Source organism: Macrobrachium nipponense, chromosome 2 (assembly GCF_015104395.2).
Source record: "Macrobrachium nipponense isolate FS-2020 chromosome 2, ASM1510439v2, whole genome shotgun sequence".
In the NCBI taxonomy this organism is placed as follows: Eukaryota; Metazoa; Arthropoda; class Malacostraca; order Decapoda; family Palaemonidae; genus Macrobrachium; species Macrobrachium nipponense.
The window spans coordinates 23,619,150-23,636,132 of NC_087201.1; the positions used below are offsets into that span (position 1 = coordinate 23,619,150).

At 40.2% G+C, this 16,983-nt stretch overlaps 1 protein-coding gene across 1 annotated transcript in view; it reads left to right on the forward strand.

Moving 5' to 3' along the window:
• Nucleotides 1–16,983, forward strand: part of LOC135220486 (pre-mRNA-processing-splicing factor 8) — a 51,455-nt gene that overhangs the window by 9,655 nt on the left and 24,817 nt on the right. The window lies entirely within an intron of this gene.

The window sequence follows — 16,983 nt, forward strand, 5'->3', positions numbered from 1 at the left end:
TTTGTTCATACTTACCTGGCAGATATATATAATTAAAGTGCCCACCCACCTCCCCTCAGGAGACAGTGGCACTGATAAAATATGAATAGAAAATGGGAATAGTTCCTGATATCCGCCTCCCACGGCGGGAATGGGTACTACCACCTGGCCGCCCACGGCGTGTGCCGCGAATTTTTAAATTCTGTCGGACTTCAGAAAATACAGCTATATATATATCTGCCAGGTAAGTATGAACAAACTTAATTGTATTATAACAATAACATTTTTCTATGAAAAAAAATCTGCAAATTACAATATTTTCATATCTGTTTCATGATTAAATGCATTTTTCAGTGGGTTTTTTCTTGAGATTGAACGAGCAAAATAGGCAGTTCCTGGCATTTTTATAGGGGTTCTAAGTATTTGTGGATTCTGTTCTGTCTGGAACACACCCCTTGCAAATACGGGAGTCCACTGCATTAGGAAACAGAAACCTAACACTGCAAATCACTCTGTCTAAAAGAGAGAAATCTCTGGCAGAAGCAGATATCCACACTAGAGAACAGTATTCTGGTAAAGGAAGCACAAATGACCTAGAACAGGGTGCATTGATTTTATTGCTCATAAACAGTATATGAGGCTTTGAAAACAATAGCCAACTTTTGTCCGTCATTTGCTGAAACTTTAATTAGATATTGCTGAAAAGTTAGATGTGATCAAAAGTTACACATAGAAGAGTTTTAAACTGCAGACTTATTCAGCAAAATCCCTTCCACCTGAAGGGAAGGATGGGTTGGAAAGTCTATACGAGAGCTGCTAATTAACTCTTTCATATCCGCTTAGTTTTGAACACTGTGTCCCCAGATATCCGAGGTATCTGGGAGCGCTTGACAGTGCGAAAAAATAATTATTTCGAAAATTTAGCAAAAATATAGATTTTATGCCAACAACGTTCATTTCCTGTCCTTTTTTTTCTAAATGTTAGTATTTTATGATGGAATGGTCAGAATAAGAGTCCCAGCCCTCTAAATACGAAAAAAATGTGAGTTATTTAACAAAAAACAAAAAAATCTTTACTTTTTTTATATTTTCGTTCGTAACCCAAAAACTATTAAAGTCAGGCGAATGAATTATTTTTTATGAGAAAGCCAGTAAAATTCTCTAAATATCGACATATAAATAAATGGAAAACTAATAAGTCCAGCCGGTGAAAAAATTGATAGAAAAGAGGGTAAGAAACAGCGCAGTACAGGGATTTGAGCATGCGCAGTACAGAAACTACTTTGCTGGCGTATTGATACACAAGATACACGGTCCAAGGTATGATCTAGCCTATGGAAATCGCTACTCGTCCGAAAATTTTTAAAAATGCCCCTACCACACGCACGACAAATTTCGGTAAATTTTACGTACCGCTACGTCACTTGGATAGATAGGGGATAGAGTATTTTTACGTACTATTACGTCAGTTGGACATGAAAGAGTTAATAGGGTTTTGATTTTACTTGGGTTCAGCCTCATACCTGACTGTCCACACCATTCACTGAGCCTGTCTCAGTTGAGGTCGAGGGCAGCTTCATTTCATATAAGTGGAGACTTGACTACACTCGCAAGTTTTGCATCATTTGCATACTGAACAATCTTGTTTTCTAGGCCAACAGCCATATCGCTTGTGTACACCGAAAATAAAAGCGGGCCAAGAACACTACCTACTGCTTGCTTGTAAGGAATTCATGAAGTAATACTAAAACATATCCACTCACTCCAAGATCTTGAAGTTTATAAATAAATGCCTTGTGATTTACCCAGTCGAAAGCAGCGCTAAAAGCTATTTGAAATACGCTGCACTCAAAACTCCTATCAAGGTTCCCTTGTAAATGGCGAGTCATCTCTGAAAGAGCTCGCATGTAACTTAAGTGTTTCCTATGTGCATATTGACTATCTGCTAACAATCCTTGAGATTCTACATACTAATATAGTGGTTTAAAAAAAATTTTCAGCAACTGTGGAGAGCACAGGGAAAATAGAGATTGGCCTGTAGTTACTGCAGTTTACAGATGTGCCACTCATGGGAACATGAAATGTATATTGCTAAGCTTGTGCTCATCCCCAAAAACACTACATCAACAAAAAAAAAAAAAAAAAGAGGCCATAGAATCTACTTATCTTTGGAGACAACACACTAGAAACTTTCTTAAAAATCAAAAGGGAATAAACCATCGGGCTCTTCTTAACCCCAGCTATCAAGGTTATTCAGAATTTCCTTCATATTTGTGAGCAAAATGCAGATTTTGTAAGAATAGGTTCAGGATGATGAGTACTATCAGAGATAGGGACATCTTCAGCTGATTCCTTAGCTTCAAAAGTTCAGTGAAGCAGCTCACTCTTTTTCCCTAGTGCCAGTAACCAATCTGCTGTCATCTTTTAGTAGTGGTGGAATGGAAGATGAGCCTGACAGTGCCAATTGGATGCACCACAGATGAGGCTGGTAATTCCTTCTAAGTTTCATCTTCAAGCAATTATTGTAATTTCTCTCAGCAGTATTGAAAGTTGTGTTTGCAGCACAGAGAGACAGCAAAAATGGTGTAATATTCACTTGAATGATTTTGTTTCCATGTGTTGAATTTGTCATGGTTGGCTTGTCTACATGTATCATCAAACCATGGCTGGTCATTTGTCCTAAATTTGGTGGCATTTCTAGGATTACTAAAATAGTCATCAGTATTTCATTGAACTTATTTTGGGGATATTTAACTTTTTTTGTGGATCATGTAGCATTTGAGATATTGAGTACTACCTGACATGCCTCAAACGTGCTTATACATTTACAGACCTTGGTCTTGATAATAGCTGGAACATCTGTTAATATGAGGTCTTAATCTTACCAGAAATGTGGATGGGTCTCTCCATGAGCTGGACAGAATCAGAGGATACAGAACCCTAGAGCAGACCAGCCATGTTGATCTATGCTAATCCTCTCCCAAAGACAGTCATGTATAGATTTGTCAATAATTGGATTGTGGTAGAGCCAATATGTATACAATACACTCAAGCAAATTACTATTGTCAGTTTCATAATTTTTTGTTCACCTGCTTGACGTACGATTCATGCCTTATTAATCTATTCTCTTTTCAAAGATGGAAGAATTCTTATGTAATAACGTTAAAAACAGTCACTGATATCTTTAGAACATCATGTGGTATAACTTTGTAAAACTATTTTCCATAATAGAAAAATTGACATGAACGAAACGAAGTGATAAACGTTACATCACAACCACTGACATACATTTACTATACATTACTAAGTAGACAGGAGACACCTATTACTAGTATCGCATAAACATAGTCTTTATATTATCATCTCAGTATTAAGTTGAAGGTAGTTGAACAATTCCATTTGTTACATTTTACAGAAAACATTGGAATCTCACAAAATGCTATTAAAGATAAAAAAAAAAAAGACAACCTTAACAGTTTGAACCATGTGATCTCACTCTATTGTTTTCAATGTGATATGTGCAGGAATCGAATGTCAATATGTCATTTATCGGTCAAAGAAACCTCTCCTGCTCAGTGAGAGACAATTATTGCACTGCATTCGATGCAAGTTCCAGTTACAGAGATATCAAGAAAGCTTAATATACCAAAGAGAATCATGCATAGATGAACCAAATTGTTTAGCAAACGGCAAGTTTATAAAGTGGGCCTAGAAGTGGAGCCAGGAATCATGACTAGGTCTATGCCTATGACTGGTGTTTGATGAATTACTTCAGATGGAGAGGGAGAGATTTTTAGAAACACACTGGAAATCTTTGATAGGTGTCTAATGAATAAGCAAGTCTTTCTTTGAAGGGTGGGAGATTCAGTTATGCTTACTTTTCTTTTTATTGTTGTCGGTGTCCAGTGAATACCACGGATAGGGAGGGAAACAGATTCAATGAAGCTGGCATTTTTTTCATCAAAGCCTAAATAAGACATTTTATTGGGAAATGCATCTTCCTCCTATATGGCACCACCGCTCTGCTCCCCCACATGATCTCAGGCCTCTGACTTCTCGCTACCAAGTCCATCGCCTGAAAGCAGCACTAATGATAACGGTTATTTTAAAATTCCCCTCACCGACAAACGGAGCCTTAAAATGCAAATGTTTATAGAATGTTTTCTGCCCGAAATTACATGTATTTTCAATCCCCAAAATATTTGCATAAACTTATGTTACACCTTGTGTGATTGTTGCAGCGGTCACAGAACAACCCCTGATTACAGCAGTAGGTTTTATGCATGACACTTACCTGGCAGGTATATATATAGCTGTATTTTCTGAAGTCCGACAGAATTTAAAAAACTTCCGACACACGCAGTGGTCGGCCAGGTGGTTAGTACCCATTCTTGCCGCTGGGAGGCGGGTATCAGGAACCATTCCCATTTTCTATTCATAAATTTTCTGTCGCCGGTACTGAAAACACCTGTTTTCAGTACCTCCGGCTTAGGATTTTGGAAACTTCATTTGCCGCTAAGTATCCTAATTGTCTTTTAATTTATTTACTTGGATTTGTGGCTAGGCATACGCTATCTTAAATTGATTTGAATTTGATTCATTTTTGCATAAGATATCTGAATCTAGTTAGGCTAGTTTCAGAGGGTGTTGTCTGCAAAGATAGGGTGTGGCTACCGAAAGCTTCGGTAGTTCCGCACTTGGGGGGCGCAATTAATCAGTAAACATGTCTATTTCCGTAAGGAAAAAGTATGATTCGTATGTACGCAATTAATCAGTAAACGTGTCTAATTCCGTAAGGAAAAAGTTTGTTTAGTATGTACGTGTATGGATCGGGTAGATACAAAGTCACCAAGTGCCACATGAATACTTTATTGAGTAACATTCAGCCTGTAAACAAGTTTCCAAATTAAAACAAACCTCCAAATTGTAAACAGACACTTAAAATGTAATCCTAATAAAATATGCAAAACAACACAGCAATATTCGTAAAATCAAATATAAAATGTAAGCAGTCCATTGCACCCAACACAGCAATAACACTAACTCCATTACAAATACAAATATACAGTATATCCCACTATAACATTGCCAAATTCATCATAAATATAAGTACATATGATTAATCAATATAGTAACTTACACCTTGGCGCTCCATATCAAACTCCCACACATGCTTAACCGGTGCAATGCTGGCCATACACCTCTGCCAGTACACTCTGGACGTATTACCTCTACAAATAAACAAAAACAGAAATCAGCCTACATTTGCACACCCGGCTAGGAGGCCAACCGACACCTGTCAACACACACACATATACAATTATAAATAATTATGATTACATCATACACTCCCCCCACCATAACTCAACATTCACCACGCTCTTCAACAGGAAGTAAAACTATTAGTCTATGAGCGGACCGTTTAATTAACATATCGGTTTAACCTTTGTACTGTGGACCTGGTTTATGCACTTTATACCTCAAGGTTACATCTCGTACATGACCATCACGTCCAGGTACAGCTACGGCAACTTCGGCCATTTTCCATGCACCCTTTACAATATTGTTTTCCTGTATAAGTACAATATCACCTGGTCTTAAATTCCTACGCTGAGTATGCCATTTTTGCCTAACTAAAAGTGAAGAAAAATAATCTCGATGCCACCTCTTCCAAAAAGAATTTACAATCTTCTGCATAAACTGAAAACTTTGCCTTGGATTATTACTTTCATCCCATAATCCACTTGGGACTCTGACACCTGTACGACCTAAGAGCAAGTCATTAGGGCAAAGATAAATGCCCAAACTGGGATCAAACCCTGGTTTGAGACCAATTGGACGGCTATTCATTAAATTAGCAATCTCAAACATACAAGTCTGAAGCTCACTCCATGAAAGAATATTAGTACCAACAGACATCATAATACATCTCTTTACAGACTTTATCAGAGATTCGCTGCACCCATTCTCCCATGGAGCATCTGCAGACTTGTTGAATGTCCAACTCATTCCGAAAACACTACCAAACTCTAAAATTTGTGTCATATTCCAGTTCCTGGCCATAGTTCGCAATTCTTTGTTAGCTGCTACTAACTGTGTGCCTCCATCAGAATGCATACGCTTTGGAAATCCTCTTATGGAGACAAACCTACGTAATGTCATTAAAAAATTCTCTGTATCATAACCCTCTGCTAAATCTAAGTACACAGCTCTACTCACCATACAATTAAAGATTATCCCATAAACCCTTTTTCTAGTGCGCCTCTTGACCGTGTCTTTCACAATAAATGGTCCAAACAAATCAATAGCTGTATTAAAAAAGGGTGGGCGGGTTGAAGTCTCTCAGATGGACACTGACCCATGCATTGCTCTTCAGTCTTCTTAGCCAATTTACGACAAATGACACACCGAGCCTTCACTGACTTTATAAGTTTCCTGGCTCCAGGCACCCAAAACTTGGATTGCAATTTGGCTAAGGTTACCTCTACACCAGCATGATCTATCTCATGGATGTGTTTAACATACAATCTTGTGAATGAATGCCTCACAGGTAACAATACAAATGTACTCCTGTTCCAATTATCCTTCAGCCATACTGAAATCCTTTGACCAACACATATTAAACCTTCCTCATTCATCACAGCTCCAAGTCTCTCATATCTCTTTTCCCAGTCACCAGCTATAGTCTTCTGGACCCACCCCACCCATATATCCTCTGCTACTTTCAGATCATCTGAGTGAGGAACTAAAAAGACACCTTTAAATGACCTCAACCTAACTGCCTTCAAAACTCTAGCAGTCACTCTTAAAAGCTTACTGTAACTACTATATCTATTTACATCAATTATAACAGTATTATCCCTATATAGATTATTTACAATTTTGACTGGAGCAATATCTGGTAGTTTGAGATCATTTGACTGACTGATGGGCCATTCACTAACAGGTAAACACATAAATGGGGGTCCATTCTGCCATAAGAATCAGAATCTAAAAGCATAGGGTGTGTAGGCCTTGTAGTTAAGTCTGCTGGATTATTTCCTGAGGATGTCCAAAACCATTCAACAGATTTTGATTTAGTTTGAATTTCTGCTACTCTAGTAGCGACAAAAAATATAAAACTGCTTGACTTATTACAAATTTGTGCTCTGACAATAGATGAATCAATAATATGTATGACTGACTCAAGTTCAATGTCTATTTCCTTCTCAATCACAGTCCTCAACCGGCAGGCCAACACAGCCCCACACAACTCTAACCGTGGGATGGTGAGCTGTCGAGTAGGAGCAATCCTATTCTTTGCCATCAAGAGTTTACTTACAAAGGGTCCTTCCCACACTTTCCACCTCAAGTACGCACAGGCTCCATAAGCTAACTTACTTGCATCTGCAAAAATGACTAAATCAGGCTTACCAACGGCGTCTTTAGGCTTCACACATCTATGGAACGTCAAAGTTTCTAACTCATACATTTCTTTAAATAACTTTCTCCATCTTTCATACATATACTGTGGCATTGCTTCATCCCAATCTAATCTTCGATCCTTTTCACTGATGGTGGTTAGTAAATCGCGCATAAGCAACTTTGCTTTCAAGGTGAATGGCACAATGAACCCAAGGGGATCATATACCGAAGCAGTTTGACCGAGTACCATCCTTCGATTTAACGTATTTGGGAGTTTCTCATCGATTTCTGATTTCTTTATGGGTGGCTCCATTCAAATATTTTTTACTTTCTTAGAGAAATTTATCTTTATCACATAGAAAAACAGGTCCTCCTTAGGATTCCAGTTCAACCCCAGTACCTTTTCCTTATCAGTTTTCAAGATGTTAAGAAAATTATCTTCTGGACTCTCACCTGACATAACCCGAGATAATATTGCATTAGCTTCTACAATACTTCTCTTAGCCCTTTCAACCGTCGATACACTTGACAGTATATCATCAACATACGAGTTGCGATTGATCAACTCTGCAGTTAGGGGAAATGATTCATCCATCTCGGTGGTTTTACGTAAGGCCATCATTGCTATTATGCCACTAGGTCTATCACCAAAGGTCACAGTAGTAAGCACATAGTGATCTGGCTCTCTGTCAGTTTCTAAATCCCGCCACAAAAACCTATGAGTATGTTGATCAAGTTCTGAAATTCGTACAGAGTTGTACATTTTCTTAATATCTGCTACGAGGGCCACAGCATGTTGCCTAAAACGTATCAGTATAGCAATCATGTTGTTTAGCACATCAGGGCCCTTTGCAAAGTAATCATTGAGTACGTGACCAAGGTAAGAGGAAGAAGAGTTGAACACAATTCTCAAAGGGGTAGAAACAGAGTCTGGCTTGTGGACTTCATGGTGGGGCAAGTAGTGAACGGGACCATTACAATTACTTATCTCATCTATGTTCAATTTTCTAGCAACTTCCCTATGAACCATATCTAAAATTTGATCATTATATTTTTTAGAGTAATCGCTCCCAAGCTTTATTAACCTTCGTTCAGTAGATTTTAGTCTTCCATATGCAAGGGAAACATTATTAGGGAGTTTGTTAGGATCCTTAATCCATGGATAGCTTGCAATCCAATACCCATTTATTGAATCATAATTAAGTCCTTCTTCTATCTGTTTTAATTCCATTTCCTCCTTCAAGCTATGTTCCCCACTCAATGAACACTTCCCACATTTACAACCACTACATTTAGGTATACATGAAGTTCCAAAATTTTCAACTGAAAAAAAATCTTCTAACTGTTTTGAGAGGTTCTCACTGTATCGTGGTATGATGTCATTGACCTCAGTAGCTACAGTCATGTGGCTAATCCTTACCGTTAAGACACTATTAGTACCCATATTCTTATTCATAACTGGATATGAACCTCTTACACACATTCCAAAATTGTTTTGCATTAGCTGTAAGGTATCAATGGTTCTAACCACTTGAGGTATCATGCTACTGTGATCCACGCCAATTAACAAATCTACCTTGCCTGTTGGCCGACAAATTTTCCACTCCTCTACACCAAATAATTTAGCTATCAATGTGGTGTCAAATTCTGCAATGTCAGATGTAATTTCATTGATACCACAAGCTTCAATAGTCCATTCAGTACCAGTCAAATCAGTAATTGGCACATTATAAACTTTACTGTCAAACAGCTCAGTGCTATTTCCAACTTTAGTTACAGTGAGACTTACATCTTTACACCTCAAACCCAACTTGTTTGCCATCCGATGCGTAATCATGGTTAAATTTGAACCTGGATCCCACAATGTTGCCACCTTTTGCCCTTTACTCTGCATATGTCCAATCATCAACAATACTCCCTCCCTCGACAATAAGTTATTTGATCCCTGTACTCGACTGGTGAAATAATTTTGTACAAACAAAGAATGGAGAATAGGGTGGTGACGTCTACCGCATACTTCATTATTTTGATCTTTAATATGACATAACTCTCTGTTCAAACAGTCACTACTGACATGTCCCTTTCGTAAGCAGATGAAGCATACTCTATTGCTTTTTAACAGCTCATATTTAGATTTATTATCCAAGTGCTGAAACCCTGAACAATCCAAAATGCTATGGGAAGCTGTACCATGAAACCAACAGTTCTTATTAATGTTAGGTGACGTGTTAGGTCTACTCCTAGCTTGATTTGATAAGTTTGAAGCAATTTGGTTCATGTTTACAATACATTCATTTAATTGTTGTTGTTGTGACTCTTGGTTTTCTCTTAACTGCTTAATTGCTTCATTCAAATTATCTGTATAACAGTGATCCTCATGAGTCGCACTGTGCACTGCTGCCCTATCAGTGGTTGTACTTGACCTCACTCCTTCCTGCACATACTCTATTACCTTCCTTTCTTTTTCTAAAAATTCTAATAATTTTCCAAATTCCTTCTCACTTTGGGACTCACTAGCTTTTAAAACCCATTCCCTTTTCAATGTTGGGGGTAAGAGCTTTTCTACTAAGCTAATTACAGTAGTGTTATTCATTTCTGATTTAAGATCTAGCTTACACATATCAAGCCATCCCCTCTCCACAGTATTCACCAATTCCACAAGTTTTTTGTTGTTGCCTTCTGGCACAGGCTTAAGGGCTCTTATCTCACACAAAACAGAGTCCACCACCTTTGTTACATTTCCAAATTTTTCATCAAGTCTGGCCATCATCTTATGGAAATCATCATCAACCCCAAGTACCACTTTCAAGGCTTCGCCTAACAAACACTGCTTAAGGACATATGGATCCTCCCCATAGTTCTTAATCATTAATCTGTCAAAGTCCTTTCTAAAGGATGGGTACAGTCTTATTTGTCCGTCAAATCTAGGAGGTTCAAGCTTCTTAACTATAAACTTTGTGTTGTCTGTTTTTTGCTTACCCTTTTCACTGTCTATTTTCGCAAGTATTTGAGAATGTGCCTTACATTTCAACTATACACTCAATTATATAATCCTCAGCCGATTCTAATAGGCTAACATAATTCTCATGAGACTCATCAATGCACGAAATAAAATCATCATTAGCCTTTTCTAACCTCTTATAGGCGTCACAGACCTCATCAAATGCAGGCTTCAAAATCTCTGTCGAGTCGTCTTGCTTCACACTCTCGTCGAACAGTTTCAGGGTTTCGGTTGGAATTCATCTCTCCGATGTACGTACTGTCTTGGCTCGATCCATCTTGACTAGCAGGGATGTGTAGAATGTCCAATCAAAGTTCCCTCAACCATGGGTAGCAGGTGCTGAATTGTATGGATCGGGTAGATACAAAGTCACCAAGTGCCACATGAATACTTTATTGAGTAACATTCAGCCTGTAAACAAGTTTCCAAATTAAAACAAACCTCCAAATTGTAAACAGACACTTAAAATGTAATCCTAATAAAATATGCAAAACAACACAGCAATAATCGTAAAATCAAATATAAAATGTAAGCAGTCCATTGCACCCAACACAGCAATAACACTAACTCCATTACAAATACAAATATACAGTATATCCCACTATAACATTGCCAAATTCATCATAAATATAAGTACATATGATTAATCAATACAGTAACTTACACCTTGGCGCTCCATATCAAACTCCCACACATGCTTAACCGGTGCAATGCTGGCCATACACCTCTGCCAGTACACTCTGGACGTATTACCTCTACAAATAAACAAAAACAGAAATCAGCCTACATTTGCACACCCGGCTAGGAGGCCAACCGACACCTGTCAACACACACACATATACAATTATAAATAATTATGATTACATCATACAGTACGCAATTAATCAATTACGAAAGTCAGGGTAGTGATACTGCTAACCTTCCGGTAGACTTTATTTTGCCTAACGCTGTAGTATGGCCTACGGGTTATGACTATGTCTGCGAGAGGTGATCGCTCTCCTTCATTGTTGTGAAGAGTTCTACTTCTGTTTTTGTTACGCCTAACCCTGTAATGTTGCCTTCGGGCCCTAAAACATGTCTGTAGAGGTTATTGCCCTTTCTCTTATACTATTTCGATTCGTAACTTAGAATCGAAAGTGTTTGCTTTAGAGAGCAATAGTGAAGTGGCTAAGTGCAGTGACAGTGCCCCTTGTGTAGTGGAGGGTGCGTCAGATCGGCCTTATAACGCCTCTAGGTCTAGACCTCTGTCGAACTCCCAGAACCAAGGGAGAGGGCATGTCGAAAGCCGAAGGAGGGTTACAGGGAACCCCACCGATCTGGCGTGCCTTCGGCAGTTTCTGATGAAAATCCCCAGACTGCCAAAGTGCGTGCACATGCACGAATCCTGAAGGATTGCTTCTCGTCTTCCGAGGGCGTCCTCCCGCACAAGGGTTGGAGCTCTCGGAAGGACTCGCGCCCTCTAAGAAGCTTTATAGAAGAGGACGCTTCACGTCCCTTCTCCCTCGTTTATGTGTTTCAGTGAGAAGTAAGAAGGCGAAAGTTGCCTGATCACGTGTACTTCTTTACCACCAAGAAATAGGAAAAAGAAGGCAGTTTCTCTCGCTTGTTTTGACGCCTGTCAGGAGCGTGACGCTTTTCTGCACGCTTATTTGGACGATCGGATGGACGCACTCACCAGTGGACGCCGAGCGTCCTCGCCAGTGGCCGCCGAGCGCGCACCAGGACGCCGAGCGTCCTCGCCAGTGGACGCCGAGCGTCCTCGTCAGTGGACGCCGAGCGCGCACCAGGACGCCGAGCGTCCTCGCCAGTGGACGCGAGCGCGCACCAGAACGTTTCTGTTGAACTCTTCAAGCTCTTGTTTAAGATTTGAGCCTCAAGAAAGTGAACAGAACTTCGTCTTCGAAACCCAGCAAGACCTCGGGTTTCGTGAATTCAAGAGGTCTCTGTCAATATTATATTGCTTTTCGCAAAGGTGGATGGAGTTAAGGAAAGCTCAAGGGAAGATCTCGTTTTCTCTACCTCAGTCAAGACTTTGAGATAAGACAGTTACGGGTTATGTAAAGGCTCGACGTCCTGAACGTCAGGATTTTCGGCAACGTTCAGTAGGATTCTTGCAAAGGCACTCATCAAAAGGACGCTCTTCAGAAAGCGCAAGACAAGACTTCCTTTGCCATACTGCCAATAAATTTAAAGCTTTTTAGACCATCTGAAAGGGTTTTTCAGATGATAGATTTTGTTAGTTTCTAGTCGAGACTTCCATGCCGATTGAGCATCGTCGTTCTACCTACCGTAAGCCCAGTCTCTTAACAGGATTCTTGTCCCTTCCTTGTTTGAGACGGGAATCGAAAAAAAAATAAAAAGGCTCGACTTCCTGGATTACGTTTTGTCAATTCAGTGACTTTCCCCCATTGACAATATGCTATCGTTTTGTCAAGTAAGTGGGTCTCCCCTCATTGACAAAATATCTCTCTGTACCGTTAATGGGTTAGTTCTCATTGACAAACATCTCATTAACTTGATATTGCGTAAGCGAATAAGGACAAGGTTCGGAAGAGCTCTCCTTCCTCATTCGCAGACTCGTACCAAGAAATAGACTTGTAGACTACGTCAATGAACGCTTATGTCCAGTATCTTAAGAAGCTTGAGCTGTCTGCTTCGATTCTCTAAGTTTTGTTCATGAAACTTGCCTGTCAGATATGTATGTAGCATGTAGCTGTATTTCGAATTCAGCTATATATATGTCTGCCAGGTAAGTATGAACAAACTTTATTGTGATATAATAAAATTTTTTTGCCTTGCGTTATTTTACTACTGGTTGGTTCAAGTCATACACGCTTGCTGTAGTTACCTCTTCGGATGGCAACCGAGAGGTCTATTGTCTACTATTTTAAGGACATTTAATCGTCACTCCCTGCAGCCTTCCAGGAGTTTCCGATTTATCTTTTACCGTTGTATGGTAGTGTTCTGACGGTAGTGTTCTGACGACACAAACGCATCTATATATTTAGCGTTTTCTGTTTCGCTTAAATATACCAGCTTGAGAGAGTCTTTTTGTTCAAAAAATAACGGACCTATTCTTCGTAGAATAGGGTAGCTGGCAACCCAGACATAAAGTTAAGAGACGACGTTCGTAAGCTGCTGGCTGCTGCGTGTCTGACTGTCCAAGTTCCAACCGAGCCACCAGTAACAGATCGTGCGCTGGTATGCGCTGTAGGTTACGTCTCTCTATCCTGCGGGATTGACTGACTAACCGTATCTCTGTGCTGGCGGTTACGTCTCTCCTGCGGATTGACTGATAACTGTATCTCTGTCCTACAATCACGGACTTTAGCCTAAGATTGAGGGATTTCTTACGTGAATGAATAACGTTGCATTAGTTTTGCCTTACTATGTTCAACAGAGTTATCTCTTAATCCTTTCGGTGCTCGTTACCGCACGGTATAGAACTACGAGTCTACCGCAACATTGCACTTTTATATGCTCTCCTGCTTAGGCAAAGCGCAGCCTTATAGGGAAGTAAGCATACTCGGGGAGGAATGGATGAGCTTGCTGGGGACCATTTCCTTCCTGAAGAAGTTTGTTTCCCCGAATAGACTGCAATTCAGACCACAGTTTTTTCCTACCGGGAAACTGAAATATTATTCAAGATCTAGGAATTATTCTGAACATCTCTCAGTGCGTCATGATAGAAAGAAGGTTGCCGGACATCTGGATAGTGTTTCAGATGTCCTGGATCTTAATCTGAAAGAAGTAAATGCAATTCGGTCGTCCCTCCAGTCCTCGAAACGAGTTTTTGGAACCAGTGGTCCACATCAACTCTGATATTCCACAGCTCTCATATCTTAAGAAGTATCTCTCTCGGTCCCTGCTCGAGTTTACGAGAAAGAGCCTATTATAACAGCAGGCGTAGAATGTAACGATCATCTAGAGGTTCGTTACAGGATTGCAAAAGTCCGTACGAATCGTCTCGATCGACGGCAGCAACGATAGATTACTAACATGCTAGGTATTTTAATTAAGTGGTGTTCTTTTTATGGTTGTCTGAGAGGGTTATTTCCTCTTCAGTATGTGAAGTGTAATGTGTTACGTTAGCTTTGTGTGTGGTTCAGGTGGTCTAAACTTATCCTAGCATGAATGCCCCTGGTAAGAGAGGGCTAGGTTTCCTGTCAACAAATTGGTTCCGCCAGTTGTCAGACCCTTGTTATTAGCTTTCTCAACAAACAGGTCACATCCTAGTTGAGAGCTACTAAGGTTTAGCAGGCTAAGAGGCAGGACCTACGAAGTCAGCTACCTTAGCAGGTAAGGAACTTAATAAATAATTTTAAAAAATTAGTTAATTTTTGAATTATGACGATGTTGCTGTCTGTGACCCGCCCCAAAACCCCCCCCCTTCCAAATGTGTCAATAGGCTATTATATATACTGCCAGGTAAGTGTCATGCATAAAAATGATATTGTTATGATACAATAAGTTTTATGCATACTTACCTGGCAGGTATATATAATTAAATTTTCCCACCCTCCTCCCCTCAGGAGACAGGGTTCAGAGAAAATCTGAGGAAAACGGGAATAGTTCCAAGTACCAGCGCCACGGGAACGTGGGGGAGATCACCTGAACTACCAGTGGTCTAGCGGTTGCCGAGAGTTTTGAAAATTCTGCCAGTGCGAACAGACAACAGAGAATGTTGTTTGACAGATTTGCATCTGTCAAACAACAAAGACCTTCACGATCATTGAGGTCTGTGGAATCTCGATTCTAGCTCACCATCTACTTTTTGCCTCGCCTGTTTTCTCGGAGTCAGACACTCGTGTGAGATCAGGCGACATATAGTAGCCTGAGTTCTTATTGACGAAGTCGATTGTTGCGGACGACGTTGGGTTGCGTTGATACACCCCAAGGTTTGCTTAGATTGAATCGCCCAGGCAGTCCAGACACTCATCCTTCAGCTAAGAATAGTGGCCTTTTGCTTCAGGGTACAGCCTTGCTGTCCTTGATTCGTCTGACTGGTCAACTGTCGTTCACCGACTTTAGTACGACTGTGCATTTCCGGATCGAAGCTTTCAATATGGAACTTAGACGTAGTCTGAAGTTCTTGATGTCAAAGCATTCGAACCTCTCCTGCCTGTTAACTTCTTGTATGTGATCAGGAAGGCCTTCTTCTAACCACCCTAGATACGACAAAGAGGGTTAGTGAGATTTTAAGCCATCGTCACAAGTTTTGGCTTTAGAGACACAAGGAAGGTGTGCTCTCTAAGCCTTTCGTTATGGCCTAAGAATGGAAACCCTTTTTGTCCTTGGGCCAGGATCTTGGAAGCAAGGATGGCACAAGTTAGTGGGCAGGAGCCAGAGAGTCCTGTGCCCTGTCAGGTCTCTCAAGTTTTATCTACTTAAAATCAAGAAAGTCGAAGTCAGTCGGGCAATCTGCAGTGTTCCCGAAAAGACCAGACTTGCCCATATCGAAGTACACCCTGGTTTTAGGGTTAAGGAGTTCTTTCAAAAAATGCTCCTTCATTGTGTTTGCACAAAGATTTGAAAGCTTTTTTATCTGAATGCTCACGAGGTGAGGGCGCGGCCTCCAGAAGCATTTCAACAGAGCATGGCACTCAGCAACATCCTGAGTACCATGTTTTAGCGAAGCAACTCTGGTTCACTTCACACTCCCTGCGAGATGTGCAGATGGCATATGAGATGCTGCTCGCTAGGGCCATACGTGTCTGCAGACACAATCTTGGGGTTGGGGCAAGAAGTACTACTCACCCTATCCTGTAGAAAAATGGTTAGGAAGACTCTTAATTTAGTTGTGGAGTCGCTGACAACGGCGACTTCTTAACTCTGAAGCCTTAGTTAACACACATTAACTTTGGCTAGGTTGGTCAGGTGGTGATATATAATTATATATATATATTTATTTTACTTCTTAGCCCTCATGGTATGGTCAATATGGTCTAGTCACATTGTGGTCACGCCCCCGTTGACAGATCATCTGGAGTGCACCAGCTTCATAGGTCTCTACCTCGCTGGCAACTCTAGTAAAGCAGAAGCAGACTTGGGTGACAGTAATCACGAAGTCGGCTATGCTAACAGGTGGAACCAAGATGTAAATCATCTGCATGCATTTGTGTCCCAAAATCCTTCTATTCTGTCCCTTCCCACCTCCAACGGTGGGGTTCAACTATATATATATATCTGACAGGTAAGTTCATGAGCAAAATGATATTGTTATGATACAATAAAGTTTGTTCATACTTAACTGGCAGATATATATAGATTCAAGTACCAACACCTCACCCCCGGCAGGGGACAGTGGAAATAAAAATTATGAATAGAAAATGGGAATGGTTCCTGATACCCGCTCCCAGCGGCGGGAATGGGTACTAACCACCTGGCCGACCACTGTGCCGTGTCGGAAGTTTTTAAATTCTGTTGGACTTCAGAAAATACGCTATATATATCCTGCCAGGTAAGTATGCATAAAACTTTATTGTATCATAACAATATCATTTTTAATTGTAAAACTACCTGAAATAGACTTAAATGAGAAAGTCACCTTTCATATTTTCTATCCTTTACTGACGATGAATATGTAGTCCAGACTTGT